The sequence below is a fragment of the Anomalospiza imberbis genome, chromosome 15 (genome assembly GCF_031753505.1).
Source record: "Anomalospiza imberbis isolate Cuckoo-Finch-1a 21T00152 chromosome 15, ASM3175350v1, whole genome shotgun sequence".
NCBI lineage: Eukaryota > Metazoa > Chordata > Aves > Passeriformes > Viduidae > Anomalospiza > Anomalospiza imberbis.
In genome coordinates, this window is record NC_089695.1 from 13,759,675 (window position 1) to 13,773,006 (window position 13,332).

General features: G+C 42.5%; 1 protein-coding gene across 7 annotated transcripts in view; it reads left to right on the forward strand.

The window, feature by feature from the left end:
• SGCD (sarcoglycan delta) overlaps nt 1-13,332 on the forward strand; it is a 393,778-nt gene that overhangs the window by 129,046 nt on the left and 251,400 nt on the right. The window contains exon 3 of one of the 7 annotated variants that reach the window (XM_068205998.1): nt 12,002-12,072. The exons of the other annotated variants lie outside the window; for them this stretch is intronic. The gene's annotated coding sequence lies outside the window, so the exon portion shown is untranslated. The remainder of the gene's footprint in view (nt 1-12,001; nt 12,073-13,332) is intronic. 7 annotated transcript variants of the gene reach the window in all.

The following is a 13,332-nucleotide window of genomic DNA, read 5'->3' on the forward strand; positions in this document are numbered from 1 at the left end:
TATGAATTCCAAGATATTTAGTGGTTTTTAGAAATACCTTAGCTGTCAGAGTGGTGTGATAAAGCAAAAATCTGAGCTGTCATCCTAGAAAAGATGCTTGCCCACATTATTAGGGGAGAACAGCCTGAAGATGTGAAGCTTTGGATTTGAGTGCACAAAGAAAGCTCACCAAGCAAATATAAAGACCCCCACAGCTTTCATTCCTGTGGTGTAACTGTCTTGTATAAATATCCAGAAAGTACTGGCTTATAATTTTGTGTTTATTAAGAAAATATATCTTTCACCAGCTTCTGCTTTCTTGCTCTTAAAAGCCTGCTTGACTCATACTTAATGCCCTAATATTGCAGGTCAGATAAGAGATCCTATATAACACAGTCCATTGTCATTTCCCAGGCAGCATCTGCATCAAGCAAACAGCTTTCAGCTGACTGAAGAAGTTGGCTTTTTTCCCTGTAGTTACCTAGAGACTTGTCCCTTGAAAACATGGTCAATAGCTGCTTCTCTCTTTTGTTTATTGTTTCTCCCCCTTCCCATTTTTTACTGGCAAGAGCCTGGGACTTGAAAGGGAAAGGGTCAGAGAGATGAGAATTGCTGGACTCTATATCCTCACAGAATTACCAGCTCTATGGTCATGGGAAGCAGAATCATGATGCTCCCTTCATCTTTACAGAGAAGAGAGGATCCACATAGAACCAGAAAATGGTTTGGGCTGAAACGGATCTTAAAGCTCATCTTATTCCAATTCCCATGCCGTGGGCAGGGACACCTCCCACTATCCCAGGTTGCTCCAAGCCCTCTCCAGTCTGGTCTTGGACACTTCCAGGGATGGGGCAGCCACAGCTTCTCTGGGCACCCTGTGCCAGTGCCTGTGAACCTTCACAGGGAAGGATTACTTCCTTTTCAGCTAAACCTGTCCTCCTGCAGCTGAAAACCATTACACCTTGTTCCATCACTATTTGCCCTTTTGCAAAGTCTCTCTCCAGCTCTCTGAGTCCCTTTAGGCACTGGAAGGGGCTTGAAGGTCTCCCCAGGGCCTTCTCTTCTCCAGGCTGAACAACCTCAACTCTGTCAGGCTGTTTTCACAGCAGAGGTGCTCCAGCCCCGTGAGCATCTTCATGGCCTCCTCTGGACTGACTCCAACAGGTCCATGTCCTCCTGTGTTCAAGAATAACTGTTTGTAGACAGGACAGATCAGTTAAAGTTTCTGTCCTGTTCCATATGTTTCTTTTAGTATGCCATCCAAAAAAATCAGATTACAAACCAAACAGAGTAGAGGGAATGGCAGTGGCAAAAACTAGAACCTGGTGGTTGAGCCTGTCACAACATTCCTGCCTTTTTCTCCTGCTGCACAGGGAAGGGAAAACACTCCTTGTCCATTGGGGATTAGGTGAGAAAGGGTGGGTTTCAATTGCAGCAGGTGAGATTTACTTTAGTAACAAAAGCTTTCTAGGATGAAATATACCATTAGATTGCTTATGGGGGTTGTAGCAACTCCATCCTTGCAGGTCTTTAAGAAGATGATAGGAAAACATCTGTCAGGAATGGTATCTGTAGAGCTGCTCCTGCTGTGGGGTATGGAGACGGACCAGATAACCTCTGGAGATCCCTCTCAGCCCTGTTTTCTATGAGCTCTAATCCAGGACTTTCATTACTCATCCCTTGAAGCCCCAAAGGTGACAGGACTATCACACTTCGTTTTTGCCCTTACACAATCTTTTTTGCTGGATGGTTTTTACTCATTCAATGGTCTGGCTTCGGTTACGTTTGTCATATGATTCCCTTACAGCCTCTCTGTATTAATTTTTTTTTTCAGTCCATGCCCTTTAGGCCTTTTGTCTCTGTTTTTTAAATGTGTCTCACTAACTTTGAAACTTTCTGAAAGAAAAAGTTGCTGAAAACTTAGAATTTTTTTTTTTTAGTCTGAGATTTCAAATTAGACAAAATGAGTTAAAGCTGCTGTTAACTACTAATGTCATGTTCAGTGCTGCAGCAGACACAGGAATAGGAACTGCTGGTTTTGCCTTGTTGAAGTGAGATAAGTGAGAACAGGAGCAGATGAATGAGGTGCCCAGGACAGAGGCTATTCTGCTTGTTTGTCCAGGGCTTGGTACAGTGTGGCCCTGAGCTGTGAGTGAAGAGCTGCTCTAATAACTTTATTTATGGTGGGAAGCACTCGAGGGACCAGGTACATGTGTACAGTGTGCACGGGGTGCTGCTGTAAGGTATCAAAGAACTAAAGTTTGTGCTTTGAAGTGATAATGGGGTGATTTAAAAACACAGTGAATTAAAAGATAACCAAACAAGTGTGATCCTGTAAGTGCTGGGTTTTTATTCAGGAGTCACAGTGGCAGTAAATAACCTACACAGTCCTCTCTCTCTGACACAGCTGGGCATTCACAAGCTGGTGTGAAACAGTAGGTTCCCATTATTTTTGCCCTTTTTTATCTCTTCCTGACATGGAATTAAATTCATTCTGTTATTGGTGTGTGATGATTTCTAAGTGGTTTCCTTGCAGGTTTGTTTTAGGGCTTCCTCGACTCTCAAATTTGGATTGATAAAGTGGAAGATCTGACAGTAAAAGTGAAGGTGTCAGGCTCGAGGTAAACAAACGTCCTGTTTTATTTCATTGTAGTTTTCCTGTTCAGCTCCAGGGTGCCTTGATCTGTGAAAAGCTGTGCTAATTCTGTCTGTGGCTGGGTGCAATGCTCCAGCCAAAGCTGGGCAGAGGAAGGTGCTTGGAGCAGTCCCTGCTGTGGGGACTGCCCCACTCCCTGCTCTGTGTTTGCAGAGAAGCTCCAAACAGCTCCAAACGTGCTCAGGACATCGTGCTCCTTTCCACAGCTGCCCACATCTTCCGTGGCCCTTTTGTTGGCCTTCTTCATCTTCCTCCAGTGGCTCAAGCTGACAGTCAGAAGATGAGAAATCCCTGGGGGCGTTCTGCATAGGGTAGTGATTCACTTGGATGTTTTACATTCCCCTGAATATTTGATGTCCTTCCATGACTGTGAATTTGCAGCAGTGGAGCAGAGGGGCAGTGCCATGGGGGGTGTGACAGGCACAGAACTGCCTTGGGACACCCGTGCTGGTCTCTGCTCATCTCTGCTACATGCTGTGGGGTTTTCAAGTTTAACTTGGGTAATAATATTTAAGTCATCATATCAACCCTCCCTCCGCTGGACTTCTAATGAAATTTCCTAATCCAGTTACGTTATTTTTCTGAGGAGCTGACCTTTTTTTTATAACTAATTATTTTGTGCTCAGCTATATGTTCTGAGTTCTGTTTGCTTCATGGCTGGATTTGATGCGTTCTATTTAATTATGCACTTTTAATGTAAAAAAAGGAGGAGAAGACTCACTTTGGTAGCTCTGAGCTGCAGGAGTTGATGCATTTGCTTCAATCTGCCTGCTCCCTCTAAAGGCTCTGGAACCCATGGGCCCCGTCAGCAAAGTTAGGAATGCAGAATTAGAAAAGCTTGTCTTTATGGAAACTTTGAATTTTTTTCAAGGGGTGACCAGAGCTGCTGTGTTACAGAGCTGTCAAATACCCTGTGTACAGAAGCCCTGTCATCTGAATTTCAAAGTCAGAGCCATATTTTGAGAGGCTTGCCCTTTTCATCCTATCTGGTCTGTGGGGGTGTCGCTGTGCCTGAACCCTGCTTGGCCATGTAAAAGCAGCCTGCCAGGCTTCCTTTGCCAGGGACTTTGAGTTTAAATATATTTCAGGCCTTTAAAAAGGTCACTTGAGGCTGCCAGCCAGAACCTGTATCTTAATTCGGTGCTGTTAGAATCAGAGAAAAATAAAATCTGCAATCTCAGGCTGGAGGGCAGGGAGCAGTGGAATTATCAGAGGCTTTATAAACTGCAGAATATGCTCTTGTTGCAGATTTCTGCTGTGGTCTGAGGCGAGCAGGAGGATCCCTGGGCAGCAGGAAGGCTGCTCAGGCACTGCTGTAAGCTTTGGGCTCTGCCAGTGGGGGTCTGATTGCTGCTCTGGGGCCTGAAGCAGCTGCTTTCCTTTGCTTGCTGGGAAGTCAGGATCACATTTTTACCCTAGCTGTTAGGTGGTGTATCTTTCCAGGTGATTTGTACCTGGCTCTTTAGGCTCCCCACTGCTGTATATGTGGGTTTTTGCTCTGCAGCAAGGCAAAGGGGAAGCAGGAGTTGTGTGGGGGTTTGGGGTCTGGAGTAGGGATTATTGCACTGCTGGCTGTGCCTGGTGGGGAGAGGGAAAAGCTGAATTTGAGGTCTCAGTGGCCCATTCCCACCCTCTGCTGATGATCCCAAACAAGGGTCCCCATCTTCCTCTTGCTCTGTATCATCTGGTATACTTAACTGCCCTACTGAAAATTTTGTGTGGTCTCCTGCTAGACTAATAGGTTTGTTTCTCCTTAATTCCTACTTGTATTCCTTCTGTTTGTTCTCTTATTTGTAGTCTAACATGGGTTCTTTTAAGAGTGGAAGGAGCTGACATCAGCAGTTTGAAGAGCCAAATAAAAGATTTCTTATAACAGTAATCAGCCTGGCTGATTTCCCAGCAGCATCCTGGCCTGCCAGGGTGTGGAACAGCCAGCGCTAGGGACCGAGTCTCTTCTTCCACAGTTGGGCCTAATTCAATAATACTTCGTTGAATTGCATTACAAGTTTGATTCTGGGTTTTGACTGGTATCTTGGAATGTGGAGTTTTTTTTTTGTGATCTGGATAATTTTATATTTGTTGAGTAGTATTGTACCAGGAGGGATTGAATTTTGTTAGCATCTTTACCAAATAATCTGATGAATGTGAAAAGCAGCTTTAATGTGATTTCTCATTGATTATTGTCATATAAAAGTTCTGTGATTTGAAGAGTAATAACTTTGTGCTCACTTGCCATCTTATAAGTAGGCCTTAGTTTTAATCTTGTAGGTTTTCAAAATTGAATCAGCAGAAATTGCAGAAAGTATGTTTACATTCACTTGCTATCTTATTAATGGATTTCAGCTTTAATCTCTCTGATTTTCCAAATTGTTTCAGCAAAAATGATGTCACCAGGATTTGATGAAAACATTCGATTTCAGCTTAATTCTTTTCTAATGTGTTAAATTTTCATATGCCAATGCAAAAAAAAAAAAAAATTAACAATATTAACCTCTTACTAGATCCTTATTTCCCAAAGTACTTCGAAAGCTTTGTGTTAAGTTTACTGGTTTTTTTTTTAAATTACAGTCTTGTCTGCTAGTAAGACACACTTGTCAATTAGTAGCTAATTGCTGCATTAGTTCTGAAGTTATAAATCAAGTTGGAAGGTAAATTTGGTATCTTGTACTACGCAGCAAAAAATAGTTGTTGCAGTAGGAATGCTGTCTGCTAATTCACTTGTCTCCTTTTAGCTTATCACTGCATTTATTCATGTCATGCATTTTGGCTGGATGATCTCCATCTTGATGCAATAATGGCTGGAATGCCTTTTCCCCCTCCTGAAGGCTGGTTTCTGTGGAACAGGTATTTGTCCCAGACAAGAGGCACATGAGTAAATAAGCCTTTAGGGCAAGCAGATAGGACTAGTATTTTTTTTTTTCTTTAAGATTTCTGTAAGAGCTTCTTTTTGTTTGATTTTTTTATCTCTTTTCTTCTTGAATAATGCAAGGAGCATTAGTAAGAAAAAAGTTTACTGGAATGTGATGTTTTTTCAATAAAGTTATACAGCCCTAAAATTATAATCTCAGGTGAGGTAGTGCATCAGTATATATTGACTGAAAAAAAGGAAGAAACATATTTACATCTCAATTTAGAGTGAAGCACCACAAGTCCCTTCTCCTGCTGTACATGTACAGGGCTCCCCACATCCCCTCTTTAAATCCTTCCTCCTGAAATTGCAGCTCTGTGGGTGGCTCCTGTGCTGTCAGTGGGCTGCCAGCACCAGTGCCAGGGTCCCCTCTCTTGGAGGGGATTATAGGATCAAAGTTGGATAGCACTGCAGTATAACATGGTACTATTTTAGGAACATCTCAGATTTTCACAGAGGGAAAATCAGTGGTAGGTGAGCTGCTTAGAAGGGTTTTTTACACAGCAGAGGCTGAAAAATGTCTGAGAATTTTTATAAGAAATACCAGTTGTGTTTTGCATGCAGGGAGCAGCAGCACCCCTGATGCTGTAAATTTCTGAAGTCCAATGCTCCCCAGCACTCAGGTGTGCCTTCAGCTGCCTTCACTGTTACCAGAGCAGAAACCAATGAAACTGCCAAATCCCGAGGGAGACTTGAGGAGATTTCCAGGAGCACCTGCCACATTTCATGTCTCCCACGCAGTCACGTTGTGGGAATGGTGCAGGCTAAATGCCTGTGCCTTGCTGCTGCTGGCTTTATGCAGAGCTGGCAGTTGCCTTCCCTGCATCCCCTCCTGGGAGCCATCCCCAGCGTGTGCTGCCTTGCTCAGAGTTCACTTAGCAGCCTCTGTGGTGCCCTGTAACTCTGCTTTGACTTTCCTCATCACCCTGAGTTTTGCCTCTCTGTTAGCAAGTTGAATAAAGAGAACAACAATATAATTGGGCAAAATGTTCCTAAATTAGCATTTTGGTTCTTGCAATAGGCGTGTAAGGGAGGGGTGGGCGCTGACACCTGCGGGAGTGCGTGGCAGACAGGAGCACGGAATGGGAGCAAGGTCAGGTGAAGCTAAAATGATTTAAGCGCATGCTTTCAAAAGCAAATGGTCATTTTGGAGGTAAAATTTACCACTTAGGCTAAAAGTTAATGTGAGCTCTTGCAAGCTGTAACAATATCCTGCCCTTTATGAGGGCTGCCACCACTTACTGAGGCGAGATGCTGAAAGCATCCCTTAAGTGGCTGCTGGGGAAGTCAGTGCCGTAAACATCAGTGAGGTCAGGCTGCTGACCTTCAAAAAGAGTTTTCCCTTCTGGAGGAGTAACTCCTGAAAAGGCAGTCTGCTAACGAGATTTTTGGGTGTTTTATAGTGTGCAGTGTCCATAATGTTATAAATGGACTCTCCCTGCTGCCGGCACACCCTTTTCCATCCAGTGTGCATGGGAGTGGTTGATCAGCACCTTTTAAAATATTCGTTTGGAAATGACATAGCACAGGTGTAAAAGTCTGTGAAAAGATTAAAGAGGAATTACTTGGGGGAAGGAAAAGATGACAACTTTGTGGCCAAAAAGAGAATGTGACTTGCTAACACTTTGAACAGTGTGAGGCTCTGCAGTTTTGTGAAGGTTTCATTTTATGACACAACTCACTACACAGCTGAGCTTAATGTAGTAATAGATCAGTGTTCTTTCTTTCAGGTAGCGATGCTATTTAAGTAGAACATTCATTATATCATGATAACAGAGATCCTCAAAGAGCCAAATAATTGAAGCCAGGTGCTGGAAAAACATGAATACACATTGCACTTTTAAAGACTGCTATTGTGGAAAGCCACCTAATTGCATTCTGCTGCAATTAATAATCATCTTAACGGCTTTGAATATTTATGAATATATAAAAATAAATAAGAAAATACACAGGCTAGGATAAAAACTTGGTGCATAAAATTTTATTGCTGGAAAGTAATTAAGCATGCCTCTAATCACAGGATCGTTTTTCATTGTGGAGAGGTTTGAGTGGAATGAGAAAGTTTGGAAAAAGAAAATGTGACTGTTCCATAAATTAGCTTGTAAGAAAGATTTCATATCACAGATACTAAAAATTGGGCACCTACTTGCCTCTTGTTTCCCTGCCATTGCCTGTTTTGACCTGGGATGCCCTGAGTATGGAAGGGGATCACTTTTCATCCCCATTCCACTCTGAGATGGGTGGCAAAGCTTTTGGCTTCCATCTTCTGGTGTGTATTGAACAGGAGTTCACAATGAAAGATGAGAGCATCCTTTCCTGGCCTTTAAACAGATACTAATAACATCTGAGGTTTTGAGATTAAAATTTGTCTCCTGAGCATGCAAGTAAAAACACGGGATAAGACCCCACAGAGAGTATTGCTTGAAGTTTTGGCCCAAGTGGAATTCCTCTCTGCTTATATCCATGTAACTAGACACGAATTTGACTGGCTGAAGTTTCTCTTCAATCTGGACAGTAACCACTTACTCTCATTAGGAGTTTTTTCTTCTTTACAGGCCTGTGCATTGCAAAATGTTCCTGCTTTGTTTTGACTTGACCTTTCATAGTCACTGCAAATCGATAGACTTTAATGCATTTATCAGATAAGGAGGATTCTTGGGATTAACATGCAAGGTTCAGTGCTGGAGCAAGAGGAGGGGGTAAAGAGTGGAATATTCCTGCAGAGCCAAGCCAGGCTGCTGTGGCTCCAGGAGTGCTCTGCTCCTTTCCTGGTTGGAGCTGGTGCCTGCCTGCTGATCAGGCAGCCCAGGACCCCATTGCTGCCTTCTCTTCACTCGTGACCTTCCTTCAAAGGAGGAACCTTGCTCAGCTCTCTTTTCCTTTCTCTTCTTTCTTTTTTCCTCTGTAGAGAAATGAGTTTTTCTCCTGCTCTGCTTGAGCTGTACTTGACTTTGTAGGGATAGGGAGTAATGGGACTTCAAGCACAGCTGGCTGTCATTTGGGCTGCAAAAAATATTGAAGTGCAAAAAATATTTACTATGAACTATGCCTTGTTTCTGAGAATACACTGGCTTTTGTGACCTGATTGTTTTAAGTAATAAGATTTGTGCAAATTTTGTGCTCAGTTTAGTGTTCCATAGCCTGTGTGTACTTACACATCCTTTCTGTTTCTGAGTTTAGCTGCCCATTTTTGTGCAAATCTCTGGTTTGCATGTTACCACAGGATGGCTGTTCTTTAGCCTGCTGCCATACAAGTGCCTGCTTGTGATGTATAGTTTCAGGTCCTTTGAAGAGGGAATAAGAAGTTTGGCTTACTCTTTTTAAGTCTTTATTCCCAAATATGAACCTATTAGCTCATCTTCGCTGAGTGGCAAGTGCAAATGATATTGATTTCAGGAGGTTGCCTGAGATGTGCCTGATAACACCAATTTATGTACAAATACATTCCTTTTAAAATTCAACTAATGCTTTTGAACATAAATTTAAGGTAGGCTTTTTCTTTAGCATTTTATCAACCTATCTGTGATGAACTAAAACTAAAGAACATGGATGTCCTGGCACATCTTTTCTCTCAATGTCTGTCACTGGGCTTTTTATGCCTCTTATTTATGGGTGCTAATTAGGAAAGTATTATTCTTGTGTGTTTAAAGCCAGTAATTTTCTCACAAATACTTTGTAATGCCTCTTCGAAAGGACTGCAGACTGATCCCCCACCTCAGATGAAATAGAAAGTAACACTCAAACACAAAAGCTGGGCATGACAAGCTTCTTATGGCATGATCTGCTAAAACATATTAAAACCAGAGTTACATATATGAAGAGTTTTCTTTCAATGCATGACAACTCTCACACAATTGTATCTTGATGTGTCAGCATGCATTCAGATCTCAGCATATTAAGAATGATTTAGAAGGAAGCAGTGTCAAAACACATTGATCAAATTGTGGTGTTGCAAGATGTAATTTTTTTTTACCCCCTTAGCTGCTACACAGGGAACAATTCTTTGTGTAGGTTTAAAAAAAATAAAAATCTGCCACCCTAGTAACAGTGTAAATAAAATCTTATACTGAACAAATCAGAAGTGGAGTTTTATAGCATTTTTGCTTTCTTGGGACATAATCGTGTCTAATCTGCAATAACAGAAGAGCAATGGATATGCACACAGAGGCAGTTAGATGATCAGTAATTGATTGTTTTCTTCTTAAAGAGCAAATTTCTTGTATACCGAAATGTGAGAGTGCTTTCACTTTATGGGTCAGCATTGATTGTACATAAAACATGTGATAGAGGGTTTCTGAAAATGGTAATTAAAATTGTAGGGTTTCAAAAGTGAGCATTGATTGTATTTCAGGGCCTTTCAATTAAAAGTAAGAGTAAACAACAGAGTTTTCAGCTGGAGTGCTCTGAGGCATGAGGACAAGGAGGGCCTTGAAACCTCGAGTTCTACCTGTGTCGTTCTTGTCAGGAGTAGAACATCACACCTTAATTACATTTAAGAGAGGAACTTGCATGCTTTCCCCCTTTGCTACTTCTAGCAATTTTTAAGTGATTAAAGCCCTTAATGAAGCAGTCACTGCTTCCTGTGAAACGGGGTTTAGGTGCCCAAAGGGACCCCTCTGGTGCTGGGCTTGACTGGCAGGCAGGGAGCGGGGACTGGGAGGGGACGTGCTGCCCCAGTGACAATAGCTGGCCTCAGGTGTTACTCAGGTGGGGCATATCAAATCTATTTTTGTGCCTCGTTTTGAAAGCTTGGAACTATGTGGATCAGCCGCCCTTTGGTGTATATCAACAGGACTCGGCAGAATGATGCCAATTTATACCACATCTGAAAGTAGCAAGGGGGGAATGCAGTAATTTGTATAACTCCAACTGCACGTTGCTAGAAGCAACCCAGAATGTTTTAAAGATGTCTTATATTCTGTTACCTGGAGATTATGTTTAATTAAATAAAAGAATGTGTTGGAGTTACCTTATTAAGCACTTGTACAGAAGGTAAAAAAAAATAAATTGTCCCTATGTGATGAACCAGTACTTTGATTGTGAGACCTACAGCCTTGTCACTTCCCTTTAAGTAGGTGAAAACTGAGAGTGCAAGTGTTTCTAGGAAACTGTACTGATGTGATGTAACTTTTACTGTTGTTAGTTTCAGGGCACAGTGCTTCTGCTGCCTAAACCACGCTGTCAAAAAGTCCCAAAGTATGTTTTGGCTTTTGATAGCACACAGGCAAAAATAATGTCAGATTGTTGATTCCGAATCGCTGGATATCTGCCCTGAAAAATTTGCATCAGTAATTTAGAGCCCAAATGGGGTCATATCTAGTTGCTAGCCTACTCCAGACAAGTTCTGTTTTTGCAGGAAAGTGTACCAAGCAACTGAAGTTTTGCCACAAATGAAAATACTAACTGCCTTTGGAAATTAAGTTATTAATAGTCCTTAAATTAGTGTTTTGGCTGCTGGTAGTCCTTGCCTTCCCTAGCAAGAATGGACATTGTGACATCCCTAATAAATGATCAGATTAGCATTATGAGCAGCATTAGGTGATCAGGGAAGAGTAACAGGATCTGAAGTGCTCACTTTTCCTCCATGCACTTCTGCTTGTCCAGCAGTACTGCACCTGCATTGTTGGGAATGACCTCGACGGTGAGGTGCTTTTAAGCAGTGAGAGTTTGCTGCAGAAAAGCTACATCAGCCCAGTTAATATTCCTGTTTTCCACCAACAAAGATGAACACGAGGAGCCTGTGGCACTTGAGGCATTTTGAACTGATTGTTCACAAACTGTGTGGTTGATCACAGGACTAGAAGACAGTGTCATCCCTGGAAAGGGACTGGGATGGCTTTAATGCAGTTATATCCCCCTCCTAGCAGGTGTGTGAGGAAAAAGAGTTTATCATCCCCACGTTTGCACTGAGAGGGTAAATTCCTGTCCTGTAAAACTTGGTGGCTGTGGGGAGGTGTCTCAAAACCTGTCTTGCTGCAGCAGGGTTTTATTTATTACTAGAAGAGCTCTAGAAGCTGCAATGGAACTGCTGTGTTTCATTATTAAACAGCAGAGGCTTTAGCTTGGGTTTTAAACCTGGTGTTTTTAAGTCTGCAACCTCTCATCTGAAGGACATGTTGAGAAGGGCTTCCTGCTTTCTGAATTAGTGTTTAATGTGTGGGAAGTGTACATCCCAATTGAAGTTTGTCCTCAGAAGCTTCTAATTAGGACAGAATGATTTGCTTTTTCAGGAGGTAACTTTTGGGTTTCTAGAAATAACAAGACAGCCACAAGGGTGATGCAGAGAAGGTATCACAGGTTACTGTCATCTTTGCAGCTGTCAGAAGTGTTTTGGTGGAAAGAAAACCCATGTGTTTGAATAAATAAATATTTTTTACCTAATTTATGGTTTTTAATCCAAAAGAAACTGTCAAGTTTGAGGTATAATGATTGACTTTTTTTTTTTTGTTTGTTTGCAGTTGCATGAAAATTTTCAGAAAGACTGAGTGATGTTTTAAGCTACTTCCCTGCAGGATGCGGAGCCACTTAGGTGTTATTTTCCATATAACTTTATACAACAAAACAGGAGAAAGGAGGCAGGAGAGCCAAGTGTAAAGTGGCCTCTCAGGGGGTAATGATATGGTATGCATTGCAGAGAAAAAAAGGCAAGTGTTTGAAATCACTGCAGTCAGTCAATGATGTGTGAATAAAGACAAGAATTACCCTGTGTCTGGTTTCCTGTCACAGCTGAAAGGCCACTCGTGCTTGCTCACAGCATTTCATTTGGTAACTAAGTTTTCCTGGTCCTGAAACCTGGGTACAGAGGGGACACCTTACAGCTGATGGTTCCATTTCACAGGGAGCTGCCAGGAACTGCTGGGCAGACTTCCACAGGAGATAGTTTTGTATTTAGTCTCCTTTCCAGTAAGAAGAGCAGCATGTTATCCCAACCCAGGAAGTGTTCAAGGCCAGGCTGGATGGGGCTTTGAGCAACCTGGTCTAACAAAGGTTTCCCTGCCATGCTAGGTGTGATGATATTTATGGTACCTTCCGACCCAGACTGTTCTGTGGTTCATATGATTCTGTGTTTGTGGATTGTGGAGTGACCTGTCTTCCTATTTTCCTGCTTAACATTTGGAGGCACCTTGAGACTTCTAATCCCAGCAGGTGTGCACCTACAGGAGATTTCTGGAGACTCAGGTCTTGCACTGGCAATATAACCATGTGTGGGAAGCAGCGCTTCAGAACCTGAAGCTGTTGAGCAGTGAAGGTCTCCAGGCTGGTCTTTGTGGCCACACAGTGGTCAGTGGAGTCCTCCAAGTGGCACTGGGCTCTGGCATGCTTTGCAATTTAAGTCTGTGAAAGTGAGGAAGGATTTCAAAGCCAAGCAGCAGATGTGAGCCTTTGGCCTGTGAATGCATTGTTGCTCCCTGGCACCGAGCTCCTCTGTGTCAGAGAGGGGAATTCAGTGCAAGCTCTAGTAGGTAGAAACACAGAGCCTTTCTGTTTCTGTGTGAAGTCACCTCGTCGAGCTTTTGGGCGGGTATGTTGGCAGCAGAGCAAAAGGCTGTTTATTCTACATGACTCCTAACAGTTTTGGAATAGCTTCCAAATACAAATCCATGGCTTGTTCCTCCAAAAAGCCAGTCAGAAATTTTTAGCTCATCTGTCAGTAACTGCTCTGGCTTTTATGGGTCAGCTCTGAGGAGCCAGTGTGATTAGAGCACCGGGTGTAGTCTCCAGGCAAGGTTTACAGCTTTGCCAGTGGAATGCAGGTTTTGCTTATAGTTTTAAAATATTATCAGTATAC